A 12,341-nucleotide genomic window follows, 5' to 3' on the forward strand; every position below is an offset into this window, starting at 1 on the left:
ATTTTAAAAGTCTGTATTGTAATTTGTTACAATATTGCTTCTGCTTTTTAAATTATTCCTTTATTTATTTTTGGCCATGCTGGGTCTTTGGCACTTTGCATGGGCTTTCTCTATTTGTGGAGAGTCGGTGGGGGAGCTGCTTTTCATTGCAGGGCTCTGGCTTCTCATTGTGGGGGCTTCTCTAGTTGTGGAGCACGGGCTCTAGGGCTCACGGGCTCAGTGGCTGCCGCACGTGGGTTCAGTAGCTGCGGCTCCCGGGCTCTAGGGCATGTGGGCTTCAGTGGCTATGGTGCACAAGCTTAGTTGCCTCGCAGCATGTGTGATCTTCCCGGATCATGGATGAAACATGTGACTCCTCCATTGGCAGGCAGATTCTTTACGAAGGAGCCACCAGGGAAGCCCCAGTAATAATTCTTTGCCTACTTCCTCAACAGTGGGTTCTTGCAGTGCCCTGTAGTGGTTTGAGGAATTCTCAGCGTTCATCCCAAGCTTCACGTTTTAAATGTAGAAACTTCTCTCTGACGCTGCATGCTTGTCTGCTAGGCTGGAAGCATCATGAGGGCAGCAGCCACAGGACATCTGGGGCCTGGCACATGGGCAGCTCCTAACTCTGACAAGTGAATGGTGCTTCACAAATATGTGCAAGTTGGGAGCTGAGCTGGAATTGTAGGACGTGGGATGGGCGGACAACCAGAAAATGGGGTGTGACCACAGGGAGGCTTGGGGGAAGGGTGTCTCTGAAACTGTAAGTCAGGGATGGACAAGCACAGCCATTTCAGCCCCATCTGCTGTTCTGAATTTCCTCTGTCTTTACTTCTGGTGGGGCTTCCCAGATGGCACTAGTGGTAAAGAACCCACCTGCCAATGCAGGAGATGTAAGAGACTCAGGTTCAATCCCTGGAGGAGGGCATGGCAACCCACTCCAGTATTCTTGCTTGGAGAATCCCCATGGACTGATGAGCCTTGTGGGCTACAGTCCATGGGGTTAGACATGACTGAAGCAACTTAGCACGCATGCACACCTCTGGTTAGGTTCTAAGGCCAGGGGCACAGAGGGTGATTCTTATTCTCACCAGAGGGTGATCATGGAAATAAATGTCTGGGGATGTCTGTGGTTGTGACAACTGGGGGGCAACAAGGTGCTCTTGGCATTTGGTGGGGGGATCAGGGATGTTGCTCCACACCCTGCAATGCCCACCTCCACCTCCCAGAGAATGGTCCGGCCCCACATGTCAACCCAAGTTAAGAAACCGCACTCTAAGACCATAGCGATGGCATCATCCGTCTGAGAGACTGGTCCAAGTCTGTGACTTGGGAAAGTTACCAGGTGTGAAACTGGCAAGAATAAAGGGAGGGTGTGTTAGTAAGGGTCCTGTCCCTCCTCAGTGATCCAGTATCCCCTCCAGAGCCCTGTTTGCTGCCTCTTGTCCATGGCTACTCCCTTGATAAGCAGATTGGTCCAGCTCGCATCCCTGGGGACAGCTTCCGGCTGCATGACCATCCGCCTTGTAGCTCTTCCTCCGTGGGAGAGGAGACAGCTGTTCCCTGCTTGGGCCTCCTGTGTACATGTATTTGTGCATGTTTTGGTTCTGAGGGTCAGTGAGTTGTGTGCTTTGCTTTGTCCTCAGTTAACTTAATTTGTTGCTAATAATAAAATCTGGAACTTACCTGGCCCTGAAGCCCCGGGTCATTCATTGAGGGAGCTTGGCACACACATCCTTCTCAAAGGCTGCCTGTGAAAAAGGTAGAGGATGGAGTGAAATGCTTCTCGGGGACAGAAGGGTTGGCAGGATCAGCTCCTGAAAGTGGAATTCAGCGTATTTCTAAACAAAGAAACAACCTGATCCCAAAGGGGTCGATTATTCTAGAATTACCTGATTGTTTCAAGGGCAGTTTGATGAAAGTTTCTGGATGGGGGACCTTGGGGCACAAAATATAAGGCAGCATCAGACAGAAAAGAACCACCTCAGTACTTTAATATAGTATTTTTTCTTTTTAAAATTTTTTTATTGATGTATAGTTGATGTATAATACTATATTAAGTTACTGGTGTGCTGGGAAAGATTGAAGGCAGGAGAAGGGGACGACAGAGGATGAGATGGTTGAATAGCATCACTGACTCAATGGACATGAGTTTGAGCAAGCTCTGAGAGATGGTGTAGGACAGGCAAGCCTGGTGTGCTGCAGTTTGTGCGGTTCCAAAGAGTCAGACATGACTGAGCAACTGATCAACAACAGCGAATGGTGTCCAATATCATAATTCACAGTTTTTAAAAGTTATACTTTATTTAGAGTTATTGTAAAATATTGGCTATGTTTCCCATGATGTATATGTGTGAGTGTTAGTCACTCAATCATGTCCAGCTCTTTGTGACCCCATGGACTGTAGCCTGCCAGGCTCCTCTGTCCATGGGAGTCTCTGGGCAAGAATATTAGAGTGGGTTGCCATGCCCTTCTCCAGGGGATCTTCCTGACCGAGGGATCGAACCCGGGTCTCCTGCACTGCAGCCATATTCTTTACCATTTGAGCTACCAGGGAAGCATTGATATATAAGATATCTTTGTGTCTTAATTTAAAGGTGGTATTTGTTTTTGGCTGCAGTACTTGGCCTTCGGGATCTTAGTTTCCCAACTAGGATTCGAACTGGGGCCCAGGCAGTGAAAGCGTGGAGTGCTCACTACTGGACTGCCAGAGAGCTCTCCTTGCATCTTACTTTATACACAGCTCTGTGCCTCTTAACCCTCTCTCCTTGTGTTGTCCCTTCTCTCTCCCTCCATTCAACCTGCTTTTAATATTTATTTATTTATTTTTTTTTTTACTATTTTAAATTTTTTATTGAAGTATAGTTAGCTTACAATATCATTTGTTTCAAGTGTACAGCACTGTGATTCAATTATACATATATATATGAATGTGCATATATATGAATATACGTATATATATATTCTTTTCAGATTCTTTTCCCTTGTAAGTTATGACATAACACTGAGTGTAGTTTCCTGTGCTTTGTTGGCTGTTTTTTTTTTTTAATTTTTAATGTTTTATTTTTTTTTAATTTATTTATTTTTTGCATTTCAATAGTTTAATATGAACAATCAGAACTAATTAACAGTATAACAATATTTTACAACTGAAATAATTATAATAAACTATAAAATTACTACATAAAACAGGTCTGATCTAGCTTATTTACTTTCTATAATCTCTTCAGTGCTGCAAAACCATTTATTTCTTTTTTTTTTTCATGTTTTAATAAACACTTCGTCTTTTTGTATTGCTTTCTTTCTCATCACAATAATAGAAATATAACACCATATATCACTGTAAAACACATTTCCACATAAATGCTGATAAGCACAAAATATTTTTCATCATTTACATTTTAACTGTAATAATATATGGCAGGATTAAAGATGCATCCATCATATGTCTAACTAACCTTGCTGTAATGAATTTTTAAATGTAATGGTTTCTGTCGCAAAGTAAAATTGTACATAATGTCTAGTGACACAGTACGCTGGTGGATGGGTGGTTTTGGAAAATGGAAATGCAACTTCATTTTTAATTAGATTTATAAACTTCACCACCTCCACCTCCAGCCAGCTTCCCAACCCTCCCTCCCACCACCATTATTTATTTAATTATTTATTATTTTTTTTTAAATGAGGCTTTTAATTAATGTTTGACAGAGCTGATTCAAGTTGAATAGACTAAATTTCTTTAAACAAACTTACTTATACTCCAGAGTCCTTTAAAAACTTAATAGCATTTATACACTGAAGGTATTTGATTTTCTTGTAACTAGCACTTCAAATGCAAGAAGCATTTGAAGCAACAAGCATTTGACCCAACAAGTAAAACTTTCTACAGTTCATAACTTTTATAAATAAAATAAATTAAATGTACAGTGAATAAGTTCTCTGAAATATTTCAATATTTCTGCAGGTTTAGTAACATCATAAAATACATTTCAACTAAAATTCACAAATCTAAAAACCTGTTAGGCATTTTTAGGCTTTTTAAGTTGGAAATGAAGACCAATGTTACATCGTAATATGCCAATTACAAATATTACTTCAAATAGCAAATACTACAATTTGTCCCAAACTTTAAAAACTATTCATGAACTCAACACTGAACTATTGATGGCTATGAGAATTGTTTCCTAGCCTTTTTGAAAATTTCAACCCATTTATGTTTAAGGTAATTATTGATAAGTATGATCCTGTTGCCATTTTCTTTATTGCTTTGGGTTCAAGTTTATATACTCTTTCTGTGTTTCCTGTCTAGAGAAGATCCTTTAGCATTTGTTGGAGAGCTGGTTTGGTGATACTGAATTCCCTCAGCTTTTGCTTGTCTGTAAAGCTTTTGATTTCTCCTTCATATTTGAATGAGATCCTTGCTGGGTATAGTATCTGGGCTGTAGGGTATTTTCTTTCATCACTTTAAGTATGTCTTGCCACTCCCTTCTGGCCCGAAGAGTTTCTGTTGAAAGATCAGCTGTTATCCTTATGGGAATCCCCTTATGCGTTATTTGCTGCTTTTCCCTTGCTGCTTTTAATATTTGTTCTTTGTGTTTGATCTTTGTTAATTTGATTAATATGTGTCTTGGAGTATTTCGCCTTGGGTTTATCCTGTTGGGGACTCTCTGGGTTTCTTGGACTTGGGTGATTATTTCTTTCCCTATTTTAGGGAAGTTTTCAACTATTATCTCCTCAAGTATTCTCTCATGGTCTTTCTTTTTGTCTTCTTCTTCTGGGACTCCTATGATTCGAATGTTGGAGCGTTTAACATTGTCCCAGAGGTCTCTAATATTGTCCTCATTTCTTTTAATTCGTTTTTCTTTTTTCCGCTCTGTTTCATTTATTTCTACAATTCTATCTTCTAGTTCGTTTATCCTGTCTTCTGCCTCTGTTATTCTATTGTTTGTTCCCTCCAGAGTGTTTCTGATCTCATCTATTGCATTATTCATTGTATATTGACTCTTTTTTATTTCTTCTAAGTCCTTATTAAATCTTTCTTCCATCTTCTCAATCCTTTTCTCCAGGTTATTCATCTGTAACTCCATTTTGCTTTCAAGATTTTGAATCATTTTCACCATCAAAATTTGAAATTCTTTATCAGGCAAATTCCCTATATCTTCTTCTTTTGTTTGTGTTGGTGGGCAATTATCTTGTTCCTTTACTTGCTGGGTATTTCTCTGCCTCTTCATCTTGCTTATATTGCTTTGCTTGGGGTGGCCTTTCCCTCTTCTTGCAGTTTGTGGAGTTCTCTTTATTATGTAGTTTCTTCGCTGTGTGTGGGGTTGGACGGGTGACTTGTCCAGGTTCCCTGGTTAGGGAAGCATGTGTCGGTATTCTGGTGGGTGGAGCTGGATTTCTTCTCTCTCCTTTAGAAGACAATGGGCTGCTTTTCTGGGAGCCTGATGTCCTCTGCCAATATTCAGAAGTTGTTTTGTGGACATTACTCCGCGTTCAAATGCTCTTTTGATGAATTTGTGGGGGAGAGAGTGGTCTCGCCATCTTATCCCTCCACCATCTTGTTCCTTCCTCCCCAGAACACTGGACTTATATTCCATTTGGTCGTGGAGTATCTCTTCCCAACTGCTCCAGCAAGGCGCAGCCGCTGTACCTTACCTTGGACGAGGGGGTATCTCCTCAAGGCCGCCCCTCCTGCTTTGAATGTGGATCCGCTCCTCTCGGCCCTCCGGTGCCCAAGCAGCCACCGCCTCCTGGACGTGGTACAGCTCCTCTCGGCCACCGCCCTAACCCTGGGCGCGGGGCAGCTCCTCTCAGCCACGATTCTGCACGTGGTCGATTGCGCCGGAGCCGGGCGTCTCTCGCGTCTGTGTCTGCGCCGCCGGAGCCGGGCGTCTCTCGCGTCTGTGTCTGCGCCGCCGGAGCCGGGCGTCTCTCGCGTCTGCGTCTGTGCCGCCGGAGCCGGGCGTCTCTCGCGTCTCTATTTATTCATTTTTGACTGCATCAGGTCTTAGGTATGGCATGTGAGATCTTTGATGTAGTGTGCGGGCTTCTCTCTAGCTGCACATCTCGGGCTCCAGAGTGCGTGGGCTCTGTAGTTTGTGGCACACGTGCATGCTAAGTAACTTCAGTCGTGTCTGACTCTTTGAGACCCTATTGACTGTAGCCCACCATAGTCCTCTGTCCATGGGATACTTCAGGCAAGAATACTAGAGTGGGTTGCCATGCCTTCCTCCAGGGGATTTTCCCAACCCAGGGACCAAACCTGCATCTCTTGTCTCTTGCATTGGCAGGTGGGTTCTTTACCACTAGCACTTACCTGGGAAGCCCATAGTTTGTGACAGGCAGGTTTAATTGCCCCGAGGCATGTAGGATCTTAGTTCTTCAACTTGAATCCATGCCCTCTGCATTGGAAGGTGGATTCTTAACCACTGGGCCACCAGAGAAGTCCCCATTCAACCTATTTTTTTTTTAAAGAGTATCATATATACAATGGTTAAGACCATTTTAAAGAGATTTACAAAGAAAAGTAAGGCGTTTCCATGTCCACTCTTGCCCCAGAGGCAACCACCAGTCTGAGTTTCTTATTCACCCCAGAAAGGAATTGGGTGTGTACGCACGTGTGAGCGTCACACACACCTGCCTGCCTGTCTTGGACACAAAGACACTTTCTCTGTTGCTCTGTACCTCGGCTTTCTCCCTTAATAACATTTCCTGGAAGTCATCTGAACCTTTTCTTATGTGCCCACGGTCACTGGTAACGTGCTTATCAAACTCACAATCAGTGGACATTTCCTGATCTTTGTTATTATCGATGGTGAAGCTGCTGAGTGTCCTCATCCTTGAAAGGCACAGGATTTTTAAAATATTTTAAATTGAGGTGCAGTTGATTTAATATTGTGTCAAACTCTGCTCTATAGCGCAGTGACTCAGTTATAGACATGTATTCCTTTTTTAGAAAGGTATTCTTTTCCATGATGATTTATCACAGGATATTGAATATAGTTTCCTGTGCTGCACAGCAGGGCCTTGTTGTTTATCCATTCTTGTTTATCCATATCCGTTTTTGTCTGCTCATCCCAAACTTCCAGTCCTTCCTTCCCCCACTTCCCCATGGCACCCACAAGTCTGTTCTCTCTGTCTGTGAGTCTGTTTCTGTTTTGTAGATACGTTTATTTGTGCATATCTTAGATTCCATAAATACATGATATCATATGGTATTTATCTTTCTCTTTCTCACTTACTTCACTTAATATGATCATCTCTAGGTCCATCCATGTTGTTGCAAATGGCATTATATCGTCGTTTTTCATGGCTGAGTAATATTCCATTGTGTATATGTACTACACCTTCTTTATCCATGTCTCTGTTGGTGGACATTTAGGTTGTTTTCATGACCTGGCTGTTGTAAATAGTGCTGCAGTGAACATTGGGGTGCGTGTATCTTTTTGAATTACAGTTTTGTCCAGGTACACGTGAGAGGTGTAGGGTTTTGTTTGGGACTGCTCACAGCATCCCGAGCCCTTGCTTTTGGACTGGAGGGGTGCAAGGGAAGTTGTATTCAAAGCAGAGGGTTAGGACTTTCTGTATCTTAACCTGGAGTTACTCATTTTTATCCTCGAATCCACATGGCTCTTTCATGGCATCAAATATACGACTTCCGCAGAGTCAACGTTCGCATGCATTTAAGAGTGGAAGCCAGAGATGCCGAGTGAATGCCCAGCCTCTGCACACATCTCGGGTGAGGTGTGTTGCACGTTCATTGCTCTCCGCAAGGTGTGCTTGGAGAATTAAGCCTTGACTATAAAGGCGATGCCAGGCTGGTGCTGAGACCACACGGATCTCAGGCGGGCCATGCATCCGAGCTCCAGGTGGATCCCATTACCATCCATGCTCTCTCCTGGTCTGAGCTGCTTCCAAGATTGTACAGTCAGCCTTGCTCTAAGGCTCCATGTGAAGTCTTGAATTCACTCTAACACAATTTAAGGGACCGAACTGAGCACACTGCAGATTTTTTTTTGTTTTTTGGTTGTGTGGGTCTTCACCTGTGTGTGTGATCTGCTCTCTAGTTATGGTGTATGGGCTTCTCATTGCAGTGGCTTTTCTTGTTGTGGAGCACAGGCTCTAGGGCACGTGGGTTTCAGTAGTTGCGGCTCCCAGACAGGCTCAGTAGTTGCGGTACACAGGCTTAGCTGCTCTGAGGCATGTGGGATCTTCCTGGATCAAGGATCGAACCTGTGACTCCTGCATTGTCAGGTGAGCTCAACCACTGGACCACCAGGGAAGTCCACATTGCAGGTTTTGAGTTTGCTTCTGAGCCATCTTGTCTCCTCTTGTCTCCCTGAGTGTCCAGAAACACTCGAGGAGCTGTGCTCTGAAAATTGCATCCAGCTGACACAAAAGGCGAGCACACACCTCAGACGTCCACCAGCTCCCTCGCTGTCCTTCTTGGGTTGTGAGCCACCACTGTCCACATCTGAGGTTCTGACTTGGCATCCCATTCCAGACAACCCTCCATCTTTTCACCGTCACTCATTGCTCACCTGATGTGAAGAGCTGACTCACTGGAAAAGACCCTGACAACGGGAAAGATTGAAGGCAGGAGGAGAAAGGGGTGACAGAGGATAAGATGGTTGGATGGCATCACTGACTCAGTAGACATGAGTTTGAGCAAACTCTGGGAGATGCTGAAGAATAGGGAAGCCTGGTGTGCTGCAGTCCATGGGGTCACAAAGAGTTGGACACAACTTAGCGACTGAACAACAACACAGGTTACAAACCTCCAACACCCACTTCTGCACAAGTAAACTTCAGGCCCTTTCAAGGTTAAGTGTCTTATATCTTGCTGTGGTTGTGTATTTCTTTGCTTTTTTAAAAAAGATGTATTGATTTATTTTTGGCTCTGCTGGGTCTTGAATGCCGTGTGAAGATCATGCTCTAGGGCACGCACAGGCTTCAGTAGTTGTAGTTCGTGGGCTCTGCAGAGAGGGCTCAGTAATTGTGGTGCAGGGACTTGGTTGTTCCCCGGCATGTGGGATCTTCCCAGGCCAGGAATCAAACTCATGTCCCGTGTATTGGTAGATGGATTCTTAATCACTAGACCACCAGGGAAGCCTGGTTGTGTTTTTCTTAACATGTGTAAAACTTTCTTTTTTTGCAAAATTAGATTCCTGTTTTATTATGTGCCACTGATGATGTTCCAGAAAAATATCTATTTCTGCTTCACTGACTATGCCAAAGCCTTTGACTGTGTGGATCACAATAAACTGTGGAACATTCTGAAAGAGATGGGAATACCAGGCCACCTGACCTGCCTCTTGAGAAACCTGTATGCAGGTCAGGAAGCAACAGTCAGAACTGGACATGGAACAACAGACTGGTTCCAGATAGGAAAAGGAGTACATCAAGGCTGTATATTGTCACCTTGCTTATTTAACTTATATGCAGAGTACATCATGAGGAACGCTGGGCTGGAAGAAGCACAAGCTGGAATCAAGATTGCCGGGAGAAATATCAATAACCTCAGATATGCAGATGACACCACCCTTATGGCAGAAAGTGAAGAGGAACTCAAAGGCCTCTTGATGAAAGTGAAAGAGGAGAGTGAAAAGGTTGGCTTGAAGCTCAACATTCAGAAAACTAAGATCATGGCATCTGGTCCCATCACTTCATGGGAAATAGATGGAAAAACAGTGGAAACAGTGTCAGACTTTATTGTTTGGGGCTCCAAAATCACTGGAGATGCTGATTGCAGCCATGAAATTAAAAGACGCTTACTCCTTGGAAGGAAAGTTATGACCAACCTTGATAGTGTATTAAAAAGCAGAGACATTACTTTGCCAACCAAGGTCCGTCTAGTCAAGGCTATGGTTTTTCCCGTGGTCATGTATGGATGTGAGAGTTGGACTGTGAAGAAAGCTGATCGCCGAAGAATTGATGCTTTTGAACTGTGGTGTTGGAGAAGACTCTTGAGAGTCCCTTGCACTGGAAGGAGATCCAACCAGTCCATTCTAAAGGAGATCAATCCTGGGTGTTCATTGGAAGGACTGATGCTAAAGCTGAAACTGCAATACTTTGGCCACCTCATGCGATGAGTTGACTCACTGGAAAAGACTGATGCTGGGAAAGGTTGGGGGCGGGAGGAGAAGGGGACGACAGAGAATGAGATGGCTGGATGGCATCACCGACTCTGTGGACATGAGTTTGAGTGAACTCTGGGAGTTGGTGATGGACAGGGAGGCCTGTCGTGCTGTGATTCGTGGGGTTGTGGAGAGTCGGACACGACTGAGCTGTGGTCCTAACCTCATTTTTCCCATAAGTGTGGTGATTTTTAGGAATGCTTGTGTCGCTCTGGCACAGAAAGGGCTATCCTTCACTTCTCAGATAGTAGTAACAATGAGTCACAATGTGGCATTGCCCCTTGGCCCAGCCCATGGCCGGGGAGACCTCAGTTTTGTCACCTCCAGGTCTGTGACTGGCTCCCATATTTCCTGTGGGCTGGCAGAACACTTAGCCCACATGAGGACATCATTAGAAGCAGCAGCTACTGTTTGTGCAGTTCTTCAGCTGTGCAGGGCTCTGGGGTCTGGCAGTGAATTCAGAAATGCAAGGTGCTGCTCTCCTGCAGCCCACACTCCCGTGGGCCTGGTGGTAGTAAACACATCCACAGAGAGATGGACACGGTATTATAATTTCAGGTGGCAGTAAGTCCTGGAAGGAATTATGCTGAGGTGACAAGATGGGGTGAGCTGAGAGGGTCTCCTTTAGAATAAAGAGGTTGGGGGAACGGAACCTCTTTATTCTTTAGAATAAAGAGGTCTGAGGCTAAGGTTTGAGCTTCAGACCAGGAGGAGGAACGGGAAGCTGTCACAGGAGCCCTGGGGATCAGAGTGAATTCTAGGTGCTCAGAACACATGTGCAAAGGTCCTGAGGTTGCCTGGGGATTTTGAAGGAATATATTTTTTCTTTTTTTGTCTGTGCTGGGCAGCTTGTAGGATCTTAGTTCCCTGACCAGGGATTGAACTTGGACCCTTGGTGGTGAAATTACAGAGTTCCAACCATTGGACCGACCAGGGAATTTCCTGGAACAGGTTTTTATTGATTGGTTTTTCTGTGCCATGACTGAGGCACAGAATGGACCTCATAGCAACTCTATAAAGTGAGTGCCTAGGGATCTTCCATTTTATCAGTTCTAAACAGGAAACCAAAGCTTGGAGAGGCTGAGACACTTACCCAAGAGCTCAGTCTGGGAGCCACAGAACCTACTTTGGATCTTACTCGATGGCCTAGTTTCTAACCACTGGGATGCCCTGCCCTAAATATTGATAGAATCCCAAGTGGGATGTAAGGACCATTTGCCTCCCATCCCTCTGTTAGATCACCCTCCCTCAGCTTGGCAGCTGCCTCCTCTGCCTTGCTCTTGGAGGGGTGGCTGCCTCTGGCACCAGTGGGCCAGCATGTATCTTGCCCCCTACCCCCCACCATTTCCATGGCTCTGACCCTTGGATTTTCATACATGTGAAACTTGTCTTCCAAAGCTGGTCAAGGTTATGACGTTTATGAATATGCATACCTATGTGTGTGTGTGTGTGTGTGTGTGTGAGAGACCCCCTAATTTAAAAACAAAGTTTCTATTTGGATATCTGCTGTTTAATTTTCCAAGGTCCCCCCCGCCCCCGCACGCCCCACAAAAGGAAAATTGTGTGTGGAACTCTGTGAATAATGGGCAACTGGGGATGAGGATTGCCAAGGAAACAGATAGGAAGGAAATTCAGGGTGTGTTGGGGGGGATGTCTATTTGAGCACAAAGGTGCACTTTTGATATTCAGATTTCAAAGTGGGAAAGTCAAGGTGAGGTGGGAGCAGGTGTGAGGAGTAAACCCAAGAACGTCAGGTGCACGGTTCTTCCTGGCAGCTACACTAGCTTCACGTGGCCCAGGATCAGCAATGTCTCAGAGATGGGGTGTGTTGTCTTTTCCTTAGATGGGTCCCAAGAAGCAAAAGTTTGGAGGCAAACATGGTGGTGGTTTTCTAGGGGGTGTAAGGGCAGGAAGAGGGTGGAGGCAGGTCTTCATCATAAATCCCTTACACATTCAAGACCCAACTCCTTGCAACGCTCTTTTCCTTAGCAGAGGGTGAGGACCCATAACTGGTAGACCTGTGCTTTAGTTCAGCTTTGATCCTCTGCGTGAGAATTTCTTTCTTTCCAAGCTCCAAGCCCCCCATCCAGCTTTCTTTTGGTGTCTGTGTGTGTACGTGAAGGGACTAAGCTATACATCTTGTGTTGGGTCAGATTCGTCTTAGTTTGAGCCCTAAGTTGCTCGTGGCCCAAATTCTCAACCTCTCCCGGCATTCCATAATCA

General features: G+C 44.7%; 1 protein-coding gene across 5 annotated transcripts in view; it reads left to right on the forward strand.

Annotated features, from left to right (window-relative positions):
- The window catches only part of INSR (insulin receptor), a 151,104-nt gene that overhangs the window by 60,630 nt on the left and 78,133 nt on the right, over positions 1-12,341 (forward strand). The gene's annotated exons all lie outside the window — the stretch shown is intronic.

This window comes from Moschus berezovskii, chromosome 8 (genome assembly GCF_049115385.1).
Source record: "Moschus berezovskii isolate FMDL1 chromosome 8, NW_MosBer_1.0, whole genome shotgun sequence".
NCBI classification, from domain to species: domain Eukaryota; kingdom Metazoa; phylum Chordata; class Mammalia; order Artiodactyla; family Moschidae; genus Moschus; species Moschus berezovskii.